Raw genomic sequence first — 20,182 nt, forward strand, 5'->3', positions numbered from 1 at the left:
AAAATACATTATTTCATTTAATTTATGAATTTTATACACCACTTTTGCAAAAATCATAGAGCAGTGTACAATCAATCAAGCATCTTCCCAATTCTAGATAAAAAGTAGGTGCTGTATGCACACCTTTACAAATACAGGGGTCCTTTTACTAAGGTGCACTAATAGATTTTGTGCACACTAATGATTAGTACACACTAAATGATGACACCCATGGGTGTCTTATCAATAAACACATGCTAATCATCCATTAGCGCAGCTTAGTAAAAGGACCCCATAATAAGGATGATTTTCAAAACTCCAAGCAGGATCATAGTAACATAGTAATTGACGGCAGATAAAGACCTGAACAGTCCATTCAGTCTGCTCAACAGTCACATTCATTGTCAATTCATGATTAAATCAACATTGAATGTGATATTATATACTTGATCATGGTCTTTCTTTGGCGTTTTTGGGACATATATAGAAGTCCACCCAGCTCTGTCCTTATGTTCCAACTACTAGAGTTGCCATCAAAGTCCACTCCAACCTACCCGAATCTTTCTCGCCATTTGAGGGACTCAGACTGTAAAAGTCTGCCCAGTACTGTTTTCAGTTTCAGCTACTCAAGTTGCCATTGAAGCCGTTTCCAACCCATCCAAAACTGGATTGCCATATACAGAACACAGAACTACAAAATCTGCCCGGAACTAGCCTTAGTTCTTCACAGCCAGAGTGGCCATCTAAACATCACTCACACATCCACACCCTGAGTACTTTTCTCTCAGCATCATTTCTCAAAGAACCAGTGTATGAACGTACTTTCCCTTTGAAAAATGACTCAAGGAAAACATACTTGGAGTGGAGTAACCTAATGGTTAGTGCAGTGGGCTGAGAACCAGCGGCACTGGGTTTGAGTACCACTGCAGTTCCTTGTGACCTTGGCAAGTCACTTAACCCTCCATTGCCTCAGGTACAAAAACTTAGATTGTGAGCCCACTAGGGACAGAGAAAATACCTGCATATAATAAATGTAAACCACTTTGGTTGAACCCACAGAAAAGTGGTCTGTCAAATCCATGATTCTCTCTATTCTTTGTACACAGCTGCACATCCTCTTTCTTTGGTTACTTTTTCTGGTCAACAGCACACATTATGGAGCCCAGTGGTGTGCTGGAGCCGGCTCGCACCGGCTCGCACGAGCCCCTTGTTACATTTTATTGATTTTTACGAGCCGGTTGTTGGAGTCAGGCTCAGGCAGCAAGCACACAATTATCTGTTTTTTTTTTTCTCCTCCTGTCCTCTCTCCCTCCTCCCCAAGCCTCCACCCTCCCATAGGCTCCCAGCATACCTCGTCATGTCGTCCCTTAGGATCGTCATCTCCCCCCCCCCCCCCCCCCCCTCACCACTGCCTGACCAACCCGGAGCCTTTTCTCTGCTGGATCCCACCCACAGGCAGTTGCATCAGCGGGGCTGTACACTCACTGGCAAAGACAGGCTCCTGGTGGATCAGGCAGCGTCTCGTGTTACCACTACAGCTGCAGGAACAAGTAATGTTTAAACAATGGCCAGAGGGAATGGAAGCTGAGAGGTAGGATTCACAGAGGAGCAGCAGGAGGGAGATTATGCTGGGTTTGAATGAAGACAACATGAAGTAAAAAAAAACAAAGTTGAAGCTATTTAAGTTAGTCTGTTTCCCCTTCCCGTGCAGGCTGTCCTCGCCATTAAACTGAAAACAAATTCAAGCAAACTTATGAGCTGCTGCATGTAGGTTGTCGTTATTTATTGTTGGTAGCATTTTAATTCAATCTCTCTTATATTTTCAAACATGCCAGCTTTGGCAGCATACAGATGTACACAGAGGTCAGAGGAAGTATAGTAATGGAACAACTTTTCATAGATAGAGTAGTAATTTGTTATCAATCACATTCAGTGTGTCATTTAGAGGGGCTGGTTATAGGGACACCCTAGCATGTATTATATTTGTGCAGAGATCTTTTTTCTCCTGGTAAAGGGCCATTAAAACAGATGTCATATTATAAGGATCAGGTTTCTATCTAACTATTTATTTATTTAGTTAGTTACTTATTTATGACCCTGCAGAGATTTTTTTTCTCCTGGTAATGGGCTTCTAAAACAGGCATCATGTTATGGGAATCAGGTTCTCAATGTTCAGAGTTTCTGTCAATTTATTTACTTATTTATGGCATTTTATCCCACGTTAAACTTGAATTAGATTGGAACTTGGAAGCATTTAAAAATAAAAAAAATTTCACGGAGAGAGTAATGCGTGACCCCTCCCCCCCCCGGCTCTCTCCCTGGGTATAGCCAGCTCTGCAATTTGGGGGGGGGGCCGCAGAGGTAGACGGGGGGGGGGGCGCAGAGGTGGACCGGGGAGAGAGCCTGTTGTTAAAAATTTACCAGCACACCACTGATGGAGCCCCTTTATGAAAGGGTTGCTTTGCGACATCAGGCTTGCCGTGCAGCAACCCGGAACTACCACCAGCCCAATGCAGCCACTGGTGGTAGTTCTGGCTCAAGTGTGCTCCATTTCCAGTGCACTAGAAAATATTTTTTAAATTTTTACCACAGCGCTAACCTAGCGGTAATCAGGCAGTAACTTGCACTGCCCGGTAACCGCTAGGTTACTGTAGGAACCTTTACTGCCACTTCAATAGGTGGCGGTAAGTGCTCGTAATTTCACTGCATGGACATTTTGGGGGAGGGGGCTTTTTACTCACTGCGGTATAAAGGGCCCTGGCATGTGGGAAAAATGGCCCCCGCTGCTATCGCAGGGCACTTTTTACCACAACTTGGTAAAAGGACCACTTAATTTTGAAAATGCAAAATTGTACATGCTGCTGTTTCTCCTAATCTAGCCCCTATCAGGACATATTTCCACAAATATGGATAAAAGCACACACATTCTAGAACATGCTTTTCCAAGTTCAGTCATCGAGGGCTGCAAACAGGCCAAATATTCAGGATATCCATAATGAATGTGCATGAGAGAGATTTGCATGACTACTACTTCCATTGTACGCAACTCTATCTCATACCTTCTCATTAGGGATGTCCTGAAAACCAGGCCTGTTTGTGGCCCTTGAGGACTGAACTTGAGCAAACTTGTTCTAGAACAAAACACTTACTTTTACCACCAGTTCTCAAAAAGCCCTTTTACTTTGGGCACATAGCCATTTACATGGGTAAATGGCTTTTGAAAACTGCCCTCCATAAAAAAAAAAGTCTGTGTTATTGCAAAATGCACAGTGTAAAATTAAGAATGGAAGAGTTTGAAATGAGTGCTATCATTCACATATATGCAGCGTTTATTCCACTCACTGCTTTTTATCAGTCAGATTTGTTGATCTAAGCAGATTCATGTTAGAGCATTCAATTTTCATGGAGAAAACAACATCTTTATTTTTTTTCAGAACAAAATACTGCATAGAATAATTTTAGTTTCAGCTTTTGTTGGAAGTGACAAAAGCCTTTTTAAGACATCCATGGTGAACCATCAGTTGCCAAGCAACATGTAACTATGAGTTATCATCTTTACTAAACTGAAATAATGGCCTTGGCAAACAATATTAATATTATCGAGAGACAGATGTATTAGTACAGCTTGGAAAATTCTCATCCTTTCAAATGTTCATAATTGTTGATGTCGATTGTGTCTTATGACACAATGATGATCGGAAGTGGCTAGATACAAGCAATTAGAACTGCCTTACGGTACCCAAGTTCCTCAGCAAATGCTTTCGTTATGGAATATGCTACATTCTTTTTGTGGTTGGTTAGTGCATATAGGGAAGTCGATGTCCAAACAGTAGTTCTATGTTTTGTTCATGCACATAAGTGCCAGTAATCTATAATCATACTGGCCGATATTCAGCGCTATTTAACTGACCAGGAACAGCTCCTGACCACTTAAATAGCACTTAAATGGCTAAGCGCTAATATTCAGTGCAAGATAGCCAGTTATCTCTATTGAATATTAGCGCTTAGTGCATAGTGGCTAACCAGCTATATCACGTGATATAACTGACTAGCCACAAATATTCAGTGTTTCGCAGTTACTGGTTAAGTTTAGCTGCCAAATCAGACTGCCTAAATAGCAGTCCTATTTGGCTGCTATAAACGTAACCGGCCAGCTCTGAATATTTTTTAAAAACCCAGATATTCAATGCCAGTCAAGGGAAATGACCCGGCATTGAATATCCGGGCTCAGCACTGATCGTGACACTTAGCTGGCCTACTTCCCACGGGCTGAATATCAGCGGATAGTGTGCAATGGCTCGCTTAGGAGCTAAGGTTATAGAATTAGGGGGTTGGAGGTAACTCTATAAGGAGTTGCCTAGTTTTAGATGATATGTTTATGTTTCTGATTATTTAAAATTTGCTTTACCATCTTATCTAACTAGCAGATCTAGGCAGTTTACAATCTACATAAGTACATAAGTAATGCCATACTGGGAAAGACCAAGGGTCCATCAAGCCCAGCATCCTGTCCACGACAGCGGCCAATCCAGGCCAAGGGCACCTGGCAAGCTTCCCAAATGTACAAACATTCTATACATGTTATTCCTGGAATTTTGGAGTTTTCCAAGTCCGTTTAGTAGCGGTTTATGGACTTGTCCTTTAGGAAACCGTCCAACCCCTTTTTAAACTCTGCTAAGCTAACCGCCTTCACCACTTTCTCCGGCAACGAATTCCAGAGTTTAATTACACGTTGGGTGAAGAAACATTTTCTCCGATTTGTTTTAAATTTACTACACTGTAGTTTCATCGCATGCCCCCTAGTCCTAGTATTTTGGAAAGCGTGAACAGACGCTTCACATCCACCTGTTCCACTCCACTCATTATTTTATATATCTCTATCATGTCTCCCCTCAGCCGTCTAAAATCATAACAATCAAAAGGAAAGAAAAGAACTATAGTTTTAACAGGAGAGGGTTAACCATTCATTCAGGCACATTTAAAACCCAATAAGATACAGAGATGTCCGGGACCTGGGAAAAAGGGAGGAAAATAGGAGGAGGAAAGGAAGGGAGGCAGGGTGTGGAGGGAAGGACACTGGAGGAGATGAGTATGCTAGGAGCAAGCAGTCCTACATTAAATTATATGATTTCCGAAAGAGCCAAGATTTTATGGCAGATTTAAATCTTTTGAACAACAATTCAGCATAGATATCAAGTGGAAAAGAATTCCAATACAAAGGGGCTGTGAAATAGCACGGTGTCTAGTGCATTCAAGTATGGTAAGTTTGGGATTGGGAAGAACCAGATGGTAGCCATTGATGGAGCAGAGGAAAAAGACTGGGAGTATGTAATACTATGATTCACTAAGTAATGTGGCAAAGCCATCCTGAAGGGCTTAAAAGTAAATTTCAAAAGTTTGTAGATGATTCCGAGAGTTCCGAGAGAAGAGGACATTTCTCTGATAAGTGAACACTATTTTACTTTGTGCTTTGGGAACTTAAAGATTGGGGTTTAAAGGAGGAATTGTAGGTTAGTGATAGGCAAAATAAAAACATAAAAAAGCAAATTTTATCAACTAGTTTCCATAGTCTTTTCCCCTTAGTTTTAAAACTTTGTACACAGCATTAACAGATAGACTCTAGCAGGCACTGCAGGATCTGGTTTAGTATAAAGGGGGAATAAAAAGAGAGAGAAAGAGAGGGAAAAGTAAGCAGGACCTAGTTTAGTATTAGGGGGGGGGGGAATAAAAAAAAATAGAGAGAGAGAGAGAAAAGCAAGCATTATTACCTAGTTGCCATGGTGTACAACCCTTTCCCCATAGTTTTAAACTGAAATTTTCTCTAGAAATAGACATTTTTCCCATAGTTTTAAACTGAAACCTTTTCTAGAGGTAGAAACTTAACAGCCAAAAACTCTTGTTCTAAAAGGCAGTTATTTTCTGTTCCTTGGCTGCTGGAGAGGTAGCAAGTCCAATTAACAGATAGACTCTAGCAGGCACTGCAGGATCTAGGTTTGTTTTTTGGGGGGGGTTGGGGGGCTCAGCACACAAGGTAAGGGAGCTATGCACCTGGGAGCAATTTCTGAAGTCCACTGCAGTGCCCCCTAGGGTGCCCGGTTGGTGTCCTGGCATGTCAGGGGGACCAGTGCACTACGAATGCTGGCTCCTCCCATGACCAAATGGCTTGCATTTGGTCGTTTCTGAGATGGGCGTCCTCGGTTTCCGTTATGGCTGAAAACCGGGGACGACCATGTCTAACCACGACTATCTCTAAGGTCGACCTAAATGTTGATATTTGGGCATCCCCAACCGTATTTTGATAATACGGGTTTCCCTACCCCTTCGCGAGGATGTCCTGCGAGGACACCCTCAGGAAAACTTGGGTGCCCCGTTCAATTATGCCCCTCCACATATATGACTGGATACCTTGCCCCTATCCCAATTCTATAAAAGTTGCCAAAAATTGTGTGTGCAAATTTGGACACATGTCTGATTTGCACTTGCAATTTAATTGAATAACGAGCTAATTTGTGCCAATAATTGGCTTCTTTTTTTCTTTATTCACTTTATATTATATATATTACAACATATAACCAGAAATATGCATTCAGGTAGCAATCCAATTATAGAGTAAGCTAAAGAAAAAGTATAAATCATACAAGTCCAATTGAGAAGGAAAATTAAACCTAAATCACAGCAGGCAAATTAATCATATCTACTAATACCTCAATTAACCTGCAGAAAGAAAACTACAGCTAAGGAAACAAAAGAAAAGAAAAAGACAACCAGCCACCTTAAGTATTCTCTTTCTCCAACAAATAGTGTTCCAAGTGAGTGGGATCTAAAAAAATATAGGAATCATTCCCTGACTTGACCAGACATTTACAGATAAATTTGAGGAAAAAAGAGGCTACCATAGCCAAGACACGAGGCCTAAGCAGCAGGAAAGCCTTATGATACAACTGCATAATTGTTTGTTCATAGTTATACTGTTCCTTGTTTCTGGGGCATATGTTTTGAGGCTGGAGTTTTTTTTGTTATGAGTCACTCTCTTTCCTCTGCTTGATTATCAAATTCTGAGTTCTAATGCACAGGTGCTTGTATGACACAGCTTGTTAGTTTTCTCTATCTCCACCTGATGGTAGATTGTCACAACCCATTAGTCTCGATGGATCCTTTGGGATTAAAGGAAAGAAAATTATCAGGTAAGAACTACTTTTTCTTTCCTCTGGTACTAAGTCCATGGCAATCAGCATTTTCTTAACATGGCAGCTTCCAAGGTAAAAAAAAAAATCCAGATATTCATCTGCAATATCCAGATAGTGGCTGCCACCAAATACTTGGACTGAGAGATGAGCTGAGGGCGCTGTCTGGGTAGCAACAATATTCAGCCACTCTCCGGATACCTTTTCTGGATAGCACTTAAGATACTATTATTAGTGTCCTTAGTTATTCAGAATGTTTTCCAGGTAACAGAGCTGAGTATCGCTGCTAACCAAATAACCTCCTGCTCTAACCAAACTCCGCCCACAGATTGCATCATTATCTGGATTATGTTGAGACGGTCAGAGGAAAATTCAGAGACACTATCCAGTTAATGCTACTGAATATCCTTCACATCTGTCGCTCCTACCCAGATAATGCCTTTGAATATTGCCCCCTATATGAATAGCGAGGGTGCCTAGGTCAGGCTTGATTATACGTACTTGTGTGCACTTATAAAACAGAGTCCCAGAACCAGCTCCAGTAGCGCAAAGACATGCTCTGAAGGCATAAATGTGTGCATGTACATGCATATGTTATACAATACTCATACATCTATCAATATGCTCCAACTCCTTCCAGACTATGCCCTCAGGAATACCAATATATAGATGCATGATTACAGGTATAGTCTTTCCATGCAAGGGCATTTTATAAGAGCCCTTTATTGCACGTAAAACATATTTAACACATGGAAAATTACCCCCTATGTGGGTATGGGTACAAATATCAGGGGGTATTTGTATTTGAGAAATATGTATGATATGGATAATTCAATATGTATCAAGGTGGAAGGGAATTTTGCAGTGCCTGTATGGTCAGTTTGTGTTGGAGGGGGAATTGTACACGTGGAGTTGTGTGTTTCTATGTGGATGGAGATGAGGAATGGAGGTGGGTGGGGGAAGTACAGAGGATAGAAAGGTCTGTGTATGTTGTGAGGGGTTAAAAATGCAGGGGTGTTTGAGTGAGATGTCAATGGGAAGATGGAAGGAAGATGGAAGGCATTAGTCTGAGGGGGAAGAGGAGCTGGGGATAGGGACGAAGTTGGTAGAGGATGGTGGTAGATATGTGTGTTGGGTTGGTCAATATGTATGTATGTTTGGGTATATGTGGAGAACAGGGGTGTAAGTGTGTGTGGGGGGAAGGGATAAATGTGTGAGAACAGGACTGGCTCTGGGTGATTACAAAAGTCTTTTATAAACTCAAGATTGTAAGACATATTAGATCCCTTGTCACATCAGATAATTTTTGGAAAAAAGTACAATCAGTAGTTTGCCCTCTATTAGACTACTGTAATGGCCTATTAATAGGAATTATGGGTAGTTCACTCTACAAATTGCCCAAAATTCTATGGCAAGAATAATCAGATCACTTTTTTTATCATGTGACTCCTATCTTAAAATCCCTTCATTGACTGCCTGTAAAATTTCAGATTGAGTTTAAGGTTTTGTTGCTAATCTTTAAAATATTAAATGGTTATCTTTCCCCAACACTCAATGCCACTCTACGACACTACCAACCATCACGCGCTCTCAGATCCTCGCAACAACAATTGCTTGAGGTTCTCTCTTTTAAGCATATTTACCTAGAAGAATACAGGTCTTCTATATTCTATGTTAAAGGCCCCAAGTTCTGGAATGCATTGCCCATGGAACTTTGTTGTGTGCAAGAAATTACTCAGTTTAAGAAGGATTTAAAGACCCATATGTTTAGTTGTACATATGGATCATCGGACAAATGATAAAGTTTCATTTTAATAGGGAGAGGTGGCATGTTTTTATTTTCACAACTTTGTGTAAGTTTGTATTAGTTATTACAATATATGTTTTTGTTATCAATTATTTTTGTTCATTTGGATTTTATTATGTATGTATTTTATGCTCCCTGCTTAGATTGTTGAGATACAGATGGTTATAAATAAAGTTGTATTATTTTTTTTTATTATTACATGCATGTGTGTATGAAGGTGCAGGGGTGCCTGTACAGCGTCAGAGATGCATACACAGAACAGGGGATGTTGTGTGTGGGAGCGGTGTGTATCTTTATGTATTTGTATATCTGTATTGCACACAGTCTCTCTGCCTTTCATTCTCCACTCCATGTTCCTCCTTCCTCCTTTCTAAACATCCTCAAAACGCCTCCCTTCCTTATATCACCCCTCCTTCTTCTCATCTTCCATATCCTCCTTCCTTTTCCCCCTCCCCATAGCCCTATTCTTATTTATCCCTTCCAGTAGTCCCCTATTCCGGAAGCCTCTTTACCTCCCAATCTCTGCAATCTAATTTTCTTTTTTAAACATATAACTCTGGTTGTTTTCTGAATAAAAGGGCCAAACCTCTGCATTGATTTGGCTTCATTTTAGACAAAAACCTTATGCAGTTAATACCAGCTCTGACTGCATAAGTGATTTTGGATATCAGTTTGTAAGATTTTAGATGATTCACTCAGGAGCACATATCATAACTTAATGGCTTCCTGTTGTCTGATGGCATCAGTTCCTAAAAAAGTCCTTTCAAGTCGCCTTCTATAGCTGAGGATCACTTTATCTTCTGGCACTTTCTAGTTGATTTTTGTCTGCCTGGGAGAATTTAACAACACTAAGAAGAAAATGTAACCTCACAACCTTTAAAAGAAGATTGAAAACGCCACTGCTTTCAGAACAAAATCCAGTGTTGAAGTAGAAACAAATTGAGTCGTCTACAGAAAAACCCCAACCAACACTGAACTGTCTACAGAAAACCCTGGGCAATAAATAGTTAAAAAGGGTTGCATGCATGAAACAGTAATAAAAGCTTTGTACAAGACTGACACCATCTGCATATTAATTTAAGTGTGGTGGAGAAACAAATACTGTGTATCTTTGATCCCTCAGCTTTGAAATTCTTAAGTAGGCTGATTTATTTATAACAGATTGAATTTCCCCATTAAAGAGCTTTGGTTTTAATACCTTCCCTTTGGTGCTCATGAAAGTGCAAGGCCCAGAGCACTGACCAATGACAGGCAGGCAGGAAGCTACTGTGCAGTCTTATCCAAAGAAGTTTTGTCATCGAAATAAGTAATTTCTGTTCCGTAAGTATAACAAAAATAATCAGGACAGAAACACCAAACAGGCTTCATTGTTATGAAGTATTAGAGGACAGCATATCTTTGCACCTTAATAAGATATTCATTCATTATAATTTTGTAGGATTAGGTTGAACTTATAAAAACTAAGGGGTCCTTTTACTAAAGTGCGTTGAAAAATGGGCTGCGCTAGTGTAGGCATGTGTTGTGGACGCGCGCAGATCTATTTTTTAGTGCACCTGTAAAAAAGGCCTTTTTAAAAATTTTGCCAAAAATGGACGTGTGGCAAAATAAAATTTGGCACACGTCCATTTTGGGTCTGAGGCCTTACCACCAGCCATTGACTTAGTGGTAAGGTCTCTCGCGTTAACCATGCGGTAATCATTTTATGTTAAACTTTACCTGCTGTACACCACCTTGGGTACATCTCTTCATAAAGGCAGTTAGTAAATCCCAATAAATAAATAAATAATGTTTTGTTTTTTTTGTTTTGCAGGTCCTTCGCTAATGTTTTCATAAGCATGGAAGACCTGTAAAAAATTAACACAGAAGCACTTACTGCCTCCTATTTAAGAGGCACTAAGGGCCTCTTTTACTAAAGCACGCTAGAGTTTTTAGCGTGCGCTAATATTTAGGGCACGCTAAATGTTAGAGACATCAATAAGTATATATGGACGTCGCTAACGTTTAGCAAGCCCTAAATATTAGTGTGTGCTAAAAACGCTAGTATGCCTTAGTAAAAGACCCCCTAAGTGCTCCTGCATTAAATCTGTATCATCTGATTACTGTAATTAGAATGCACTAGTCGGATAGCGCAGAACACCCACTATCCGCCCATACACCCCCTCAAAAAATTGTTTTAAAAAACAGTTATCGCACGATTAGCATGCAGAAACAGGGAAATTACCACAAAATGTTCTAATATGTTTTGTGGTAAGCTTTTTCTCATGTGCTAACCACTCATTAGTGCTTAATGCCCTTTAGTAAAAAGGCAGGTAAGAAAAATAGTAAACTCAATTCCATTTTTGGTCATTTTAGAAATTGTACTTGTTTGGAACCATATTATTGAAAAAGACGGCCGGCCATCTTTCATTTCGATAATACGGTTGAGCCAGCCAAATGTCAGAGATGGCTGGGTTTGAGCTGGCTGGCATCGGTTTTCGCAGATAATGGAAACTAATGCCGGCGATCTCAAACCCGGCCAAATCCAAGGCATTTGGTCATGGGAGGAGAGTTCATTTGTAGTGCACTGGTCCCCCTGACATGCCAGGACACCAACCGGGCACCCTAGGGGACACTGCAGTGGACTTCAAAAATAGCTCCCAGGTGCATAGCTCCCTTACCTTGGGTGCTGAGCCCCCCAAATCCCACCAAAACCCACTCCCCACAACTGTACACCACTACCAAAGCCCTTAGGGATGAAGGGGGGCACCTACATGTGGGTACAATGGATTTTGGGGGGTTTTGGAGGCCTTAACATTTACCACCACAAGTGTAACAGGTAGGGGGGGAATGGTCCTGGGTCCACCTGCCTGAAGTGCACTGCACCCACTAAATACTGCTCCAGGGACCTGCATACTGCTGTCAGGGAGCTGGGTATAACATTTGAGGCTGGCATAGAAGCTGGCAAAAAAATATTTTTTTTTTGGGTGGGAGGGGGTTGGAGACCACTGGGGGAGTAAGGGGAGGTCATCCCCGATTCCCTCCGGTGGTCATTTGGTCAGTTTGGGCACCTTTTTGAAGCTTGGTCCTGAAAAAAAAGGGACCAAATGAAGCCGGAAAAATGCTCGTCAGGGCCGGCTTTCTTTTTTCCATCATCGGGCAAAGCCGACCATCTCGTGAGCACGCCCCCATCCCACCCCATCCCGCCTTTGCTACCCTACCGACACGCCCCCTTGAAGTTTGGACGGCTCCACGACGGAAAGCATTTGGCACCGGACAAAATCGGCTTTCGATTATACCGATTTGGCCGGGTTCAGGAGATCGCCGGCTATCTCCCGATTTGTGTCGGAAGATGACCAGTGATCTCCTTCGAAAATAAGTTGGTGAATGTCTGACAGCTGCACTAGACCCAGTGGTTTCATAAGTGCTGGGTTAGGGCAATGTCTGTATTAGCACACTGGCAGCCGCTAGCGCAGCTTTGTAAACAGGGAGGATAGTCCTGGATATGAATATTTATATCCACTATTCATACATGTATCCAGGGCAAAAATGATATCATTTATTTATATCAATAATTTATAACAAAAACTTGGAATTATGCATAATTAAATAAAATAAAATAAATTGAAATGTACTCAGAAAACCAAATGTGACCACAAAGCAGGGATATGGCCATTATTCTCTATCATCACACATTATCCCCCTAATTCTATATATAGTGCTCAAAATTGTGCATACAAATTTGGGTACGTCCCAAATTTGTGCACACTATTTTATTGCTTAACGGGCTAATTACCACAGCTAATTGGATGCTAGTAATCAATTATCATGCTAATTGGAATTTACACGTGCATTTTTATAGTCTGTATTCTATAAATTTTTCCTCAGGAATCTGAAAAAGGGGTGTGGCCATGAGAGGGGCATGGGTGGGTCAGGGGTATTTCTAGGATTGCATGCCCCCTCATAGGCCCAGGAGGAGGAACATTTCTGAACAGTTCTGGTGAAGTTTGAGGTTTTAAGCCAGCTGGTTTGTCTGCCTCTAAAGCAGCTGAATTTTAGTGAAACATGGCCATGTCGGCCAACTGTATTTGAAACCTGGAAGTTTTATGAATTAATAAAGACCTTTTTTCATCACAAGATCTTCCTTTTTTGTTTTCCACATTGGATCTAGTGGACTGTCTGCCTTGCTGTTTTCTTACTGGTCATTTTATGAAGACAGCAATCATTATATAAAAGTTGTTGAAAATAATTGAAAAATAGTTGTTTAAACAGACATTTTGAGACTTAGGGCCCTTTCACTAAACAACAATACAATGTGCAGTAAAAAGATTCAAATTTATTAGATAACCTGTTTTCTTGTCAAGCATCTCATCTTAGTAAAGATGTTCAGACTTTGTTATTTATTTCTTTAAATTATTTTCAATTTCAGAAAGATATAAAAACTTAATTATTTCAGAAATTTGTTCTGTAGTCTAACAAATAGCATGGAACAGTAATTTTTTGAATGAGTATATAAACTTTTTGTTGACCTCAATTTGCAGGTCCTGGGTATGTCCAGCTTCTTGTGTACTGGGAACCTCCTTGAACCACGAGGTATAAGCAGAATACAAGTTGTATTGTTGTTAATGTTACTGTGGCTTAACGTGAGACTTTATTGCATGGTAGCCTCAACTTTAATTTGGCAGCTATTAGGGATATTCCCACATTTGCCATTACAAATGCTATGTTAAAATTGCAGCTACCACAAGGTACTTTGCTTGAAGTTAACGCAGAAACACTGACCCCCCCCCCCCCCCCCCAGATTATGGTGCTCAAAATTGCATGCGTAATGGGCCAATTAGTGCCAATGTTTGGGCACTAGCAAATCAATTATTGGCATTAATTGGATTTACATGCACGTCTTGCTAAACACTATTCTCTAAAGATACACCTGGAAATTTTTCCTTCAGCCATTATTATTGTAATCTACCTGGAGTTTACAGGTTTTAGTGGAATATAAAGCCTCAAATTAAGCTAAATGAATTAGTCATTCTGAATTAGTCATTCCTGTATGTGTGTGGCCACATATGTATGTAAACTGTCTCTTACAGAACACCAACTGCATACAAGTATGCACTTTGGCATACTTTGCCAGTGAGCATGCAGAGTGACAGAACTGAGCAGAATGTGGGTAATGTTTACAAGTGCACAAGTGGATTATAAAATGCTAGAATTTACAAGAAAACTTGCAAAACATAGGCCCACATTTACACCAGCTCTAGGGTTGATTGTTGTACATGTCATTACCTACAATATTGACTCACTTTAGGCACCTATTTTTTTAAATAAAAAAACACCTATATAGGTGCCCACCCAAAGTACACTGTTAAAAAATTACACTCTAAAAGCTTACATTGTCATATACCCACCTTAGTGCATAGACACCTTGATTACCAACGTATTAGAGGGTTTATAGCTAAGCATTCCAGATCTGAAAGCTCTAAGGAGCTAACATATGCTTTAAGGGTAATTGATGATTTTCCAACATGCTGACTGCTTTTCCCATTTAAACAACCTCAGTTCAGAAGTTTTATTTCTGAGAAAGCCGTGACTATTCTCTGTTCCATAATGTTATTTAAAGAAATTGCTTCTGTGCTATACTAACCAGCTGATTGGGAGGGAGAAGTTAACAGACTCTGCAATGTGGACACAAAAATGCAGCCTCTCTTTTTTGTGCAGTAATCTGTGAGATTCATTTTCAACATAATTAGCTCAGAGAAACCTACTAGGAGCTTGTTTGTTAATAATTACTCAAATACCTTTAAAGTTGTATTGAAATGTTGAGTGTAGAGGTTGTTAAACCCTTTTCCTTAGTAACCATTTGTTATTGTAAAGCATGGAATGTTGCTCAGCCAATCAAATGATTGGATTAGCTAAACAGTATGGGCTTTATAATCCCATGGGCTGTGTACTTCACCCAGTGCAATGGGGTTTTTTGACTTCTGCACCAGTCCATTGTTACAGCTGGCAAAAGGGTTATTATTTTAAGATAAATCAAAACAAAAAAAAGACCCAGTAGCTGAGTATGAAGCTTGTAAGGTTATTGAATTATAGGATTTTCATTTTCCATTTTTGTCTTAGCTTTTCATCAGTATCAAATTCTCTTGGACCCAGAAATAAGGCACTACACTGTATAGCTCAACTATTGTGTATTACATTCAATTCTGGTCACCATATCTCAATAAGGATATAGCAGAATTAGAAAAGGTTCAAAGATGAGTGACCAAAATGATAAGGGGATGGAACTCCTCTCCTATAAGGAAAGACTAAAGAGGTTAAGGCTCTTCAGCTTGTAAAAGAGAAGGCTGATAGAGGTCTACAAAATCCTGAGTGGTGTAGAGCAGGTAAAAGTGAATCAATTTTTTACTCTTTCAAAACTACAAAATCTAGGGGACACTTAAGGGGTCTTTTTTTTTTAAGGTGCGCTGAAAAGTGGGCTGTGCTAGTGTAGGCGTGTGTTTTGGACATGCACAGATCCATTTTTTAGCGTACCTGTAAAAAAGGCCTTTTTTTTTTATTTTGCCGAAAATGGCCATGCGGCAAAACTAAAATTGGCACACGTCCATTTTGGATCTGAGACCTTACCGCCACCCATTCACTTAGTGGTAAGGTCTCATGCATTAACCGGGCAGTAATGGTCAGTGCATGTACAATGCCAATTACCACTCGGTTTTCACCATGCACTGGAAAATAAAATATATTTTCTGACGCGCATAGCGGACATGCGTAAAAAATGGAATTACCACCCGAGCCATGCTGTAGCTAGGTGGTAACTCTGAATTGACGCATGTTGGGCGTGCTTAGGTGCTTACACAGCTTACTAAAATGACCCCTTAATGAAGTTACATGGAAAACTTTTAATAGGAGGAAATATTTTTTCATTCAACAAATAGTTAAGTTCTGGAACTCATTGCCAGAGGATTTGGTAACAGTGGTCAGTGTATCTGGAGAAAAGTCCATAGTCTGCTATTGAGATACACATAGACAAGGGGAAGCCACAGCTTGCCTGGAATTAGTAGCATGGAATTTCTGCCAGATACTTGTGACCTAGATTGGCCACTGTTGGAAACAGGATACTAGGATGGATGGACCATTTGTCTGACCCAGTATGGCTATTCTTATGTTCTTATGAAAGCTGCTAAGCCTTTGAAATACATTCTTTTCTTCTTATGCAGGCCCAGACTTGAAATTTGTATTAATTCAAATGCTCCTATTATTAATCCTTTTTTTTTTTAACTACCACTGGCAAGACTGGAGAAACTGAGGATCATTCCTGCACCTGAAGACCATCTGATGGTGTAAGGCAAGTAGCCTTGGGGGAGTGGCAAGGAGTCTGGGGTACTTGGAGGGATGACATCAGCTCCAGGGGCTTTTCTTTTATAATTTTTACTCCTTTAGTTGGTGGGATTGGTGTACAGTTTTTAGTGTGAACTATTGAAAAATTGTATGTTTAAAGTAAAACAAAATAAAAAATATTATAAAGAAAATAACATAAAATGAAACTCATGCCCTCACCTAAATGTAGGCCAAGGGTGATCTTGTGAGAGATTGGAGGGGTACCTCTGGTGATTTTTATTTTGGGGGGGGGGGGGGGTTGGGATTCAGTGGGTTTTACAGTATTTGGGGGTTGATTAGGAGGTTTTCAGGGCAAGGAACATTGGGAGGGGGCATGTATTAGAGGGCATCAGAAGGAAGATATGAAGGGGCTTTGGGGAAGGAGCATGTTTTGGGGGGTTATCATAAGGGATGATGTACAGCAGACATCAGGTGTGAGGAGATGTAGGGGGAGTATAGGGGGAAGTGGTGTAACTTGGAGGAGGGTGGAAATTCCACAGAACATTTTCAACAAGAAACATTGTGAGACCTTTGCCCGAGTGTTTTGTGCACAGCACATAGATTACATTTTCGTGTATATAAGTGCACGCTCTTCCGAAAGAGTGTGCACTTTTCTCCAAGAATGAGCACTGTTTGCGAAGAGTACACACTATTTGCATATGTACGAACCATTGTATGATGTTATAGTTACACGATTTTATGATTGATTGGAATTTTATACCCCTGAAGCAGCCAATGAATGGGTGAAACGTGGACCACATCAGGTTCTATTCTAATCAAGTTATTGTGTGGACTATACTCTTGGATTTGCTTGTTTTTCCTGCTGCTATTGGGAAAGATTACATTCTTTTCGCAAATAGTGCACACTTTTTGCAAAAACATCCCTGAATAGACCCACAGTCTGTGGGGAAGGAAGGCAAAAGCAGGATTAGACTAATTCAGAAATAAAAAGGTTCAGGGAGGGCAAAGGATGCACAGGTAGGAAAGGGGGTTAATTAGCTATATTTTGGGGAGGGGAACTAGGTAGGACAGCAGCGAGAAAGGATTAGATAAGATACAGTGGGCAAAGAGCGAGAGGTGGAGCCACGGAGAGATAGCCCTGAGCAGTGAAGAGGACCGGCCTTTTTGAGAAAAGAAATTTGCTTTGTGGCATCTGTTTCAAGGTAGCATGATGTGCTGAGGCCTGGAGAGTTTGGTACTAAGAAAACAGTAGGGCAAATGATCCACAAGATCCAAGATGGTAATGAAAACTGAACAGATCAAATTGACAGTAGAATACAATTTATTAAAAACATGCAAACAAACAATGCTCAAAGTGCCCCTGCACATCTGGGGACCCAAGCTTGTATATACCAGCATAATGTTTCATTCAGATAATCAAGCAGTGGTCAAGTCCATTAATACATTCTCGTCAAGAAACATTAAAGTGTAAAGTTTACTAACAGAATTAGTCTCTCTTTGCTTAAAAAAATTGTATCACAGAGCTTGTTGCATCTCATGTTCCCAGTGTGGAGAATGCCATTGTTCACTCCTTGTCTCATTTTAAATGGATAGCTTTCAGAATGGCAGCACCCAAAATGGACAGGTACATTATCCTGATTCCAGCAGTGATATGGTTTCTGGCCCCCTCAGAAGCCTAGGACCTGATCATGTATTCATTATTGTCCAGAACTACTACTACTACTACTAACTAACATTTCTAAAGCGCTACTAGGGTTACGCAGCGCTGTACAATTTAAACATAGAAGGACAGTCCCTGCTCAAAGAGCTTACAATCTAAAAGACAAGAGAACAATCTAAAGACGAGAACAATCTAAAGACAAGTGAACAATCTAGAGGATGAGTGAACAGTTAATCTGATAGGGTAGATAGATTGGGGCATTCTATATTTCTCGAGCGGTTAGGCGCCGAAGGCAGCATTGAAGAGGTAAGTTTTAAGCAGAGATTTGAAGATGGGTAGGGAGGGGGCATGTCGTATGGGTAAAGGAAGATTGTTCCAGGCATAGGGTGAGGCAAGGCAGAATGAGCGGAGCCTGGAGTTGGCAGTGGTGGAGAAGGGTACTGAGAGAAGGGCTTTGTCCTGTGAGCGGAGGTTACGGGCGGGAACATAGGGGGAGATGAGGGTGGAGAGGTAGTGAGGAGCCGTAGACTGAGTGCATTTGTAGGTAAGGAGGAGGAGCTTGAATTGTATGCGATATCTGATCGGAAGCCAATGAAGTGATTTGAGGAGAGGGGTGATATGAGTATATCGGTTTTGGCGGAATATAAGACATGCAGCAGCGTTCTGAACGGATTGAAGGGGGGATAGATGGCTGAGTGGGAGGCCGGTGAGGAGTAAGTTGCAGTAATCAAGGCGAGAGGTAATGAGAGCATGGACGAGAGTTGTGGTGGTATGCTCAGAGAGGAAAGGGCGAATTTTGCTGATGTTGAAGAGGAAGAAGCGACAGCTTTTGGCAGTCTGTTGGATATGCGCAGAGAAGGAGAGGGAGGAGTCGAAGATGACTCCGAGGTTGCGGGCAGATGGGACGGGGAGGATGAGGGTGTTATCAACAGAGATAGAGAGTGGAGGAAGAGGAGAAGTGGGTTTAGGAGGAAAGACGAGGAGCTCGGTCTTGGACATGTTCAGCTTCAGGTGGCGGTTGGACATCCATGCCGCAATGTCGGATAAACAGGCCGATACCTTGGCCTGGGTCTCCGCGGTGATGTCAGGTGTGGAGAGGTATAGCTGGGTGTCATCAGCATAAAGATGATACTGAAAACCATGAGACGAGATCAGCGAGCCCAGGGAAGAGGTGTAGATTGAGAAGAGAAGGGGTCCAAGGACAGATCCCTGGGGAACTCCAACAGATAGTGGGATGGGAGTGGAGGAAGATCCATGGGAGTGTACCCTGAAGGTGTGGTGAGAGAGATAAGAGGAGAACCAGGAGAGGACAGGGCCTTGGAACCCAAAAGAGGACAGCGTGGCAAGAAGTAAATCATGATTGACAGTGTCAAACACGGCGGAAAGATCGAGGAGGATGAGGATGGAGTAGTGACCTCTGGATTTGGCCAGGAGCAGGTCATTGCAAACTTTAGAGAGTGCTGTTTCAGTCGAGTGCAGAGGGCGAAAACCGGATTGAAGTGGATCGAGGATGGCATGAGAGGAGAGAAAATCTAGGCAGCGGCTGTGAACGGCACGCTCAAGTATTTTGGAAAGGAAGGGTAAAAGAGAGATGGGGCGGTAGTTGGAGGGGCAGGTAGGGTCAAGTGAAGGTTTTTTGAGGAGAGGTGTGACAACGGCGTGCTTGAAGGTGTCAGGGACAGTTGCAGTGGAGAGGGAGAGGTTGAGGATGCGACAGATGGCGGGGATGACAGTATGGGAGATGGTGTTGAGTAGGTTGGTGGGGATGGGATCAGAGGAACAGGTGGTGCATTTCGAGGAGGAAAGAAGGCAGGAAGTTTCATCCTCGGTGATCTCAGGAAAAGAGGAGAAAGAGACCTGGGTAGGTTGGTTGAGGGAGAGGGTTAAAGGGTGAAGAGGAGGTGGTGGCTTGGTCGTGAACTCAAGGTTGATCTTTTGCACTTTGTCGCGGAAATAGTCGGCCAGTGATTGAGGAGAGAGAGAAGGGGGAGTAGGAGCGGGGGGCACTTTTAGGAGGGAGTTAAGGGTGGTGAAGAGACGACGAGGGTTGGAGCTGAGAGAATTGGTCAATTGGGTGTAATAGTCCTGTTTTGCACGGAATAGGGAGGAGTGGAGGGAGGATAGCATGAATTTGTAGTGGAGGAAGTCTGAAAGGGTACGAGATTTCCTCCAGAGGCACTCAGCGGATCGGGTGCAGGAGCGAAGGTAACGGATGCAAGGAGTCAGCCAGGGCTGGGGATT

Source organism: Microcaecilia unicolor, chromosome 6 (genome assembly GCF_901765095.1).
Source record: "Microcaecilia unicolor chromosome 6, aMicUni1.1, whole genome shotgun sequence".
Lineage (NCBI taxonomy): Eukaryota > Metazoa > Chordata > Amphibia > Gymnophiona > Siphonopidae > Microcaecilia > Microcaecilia unicolor.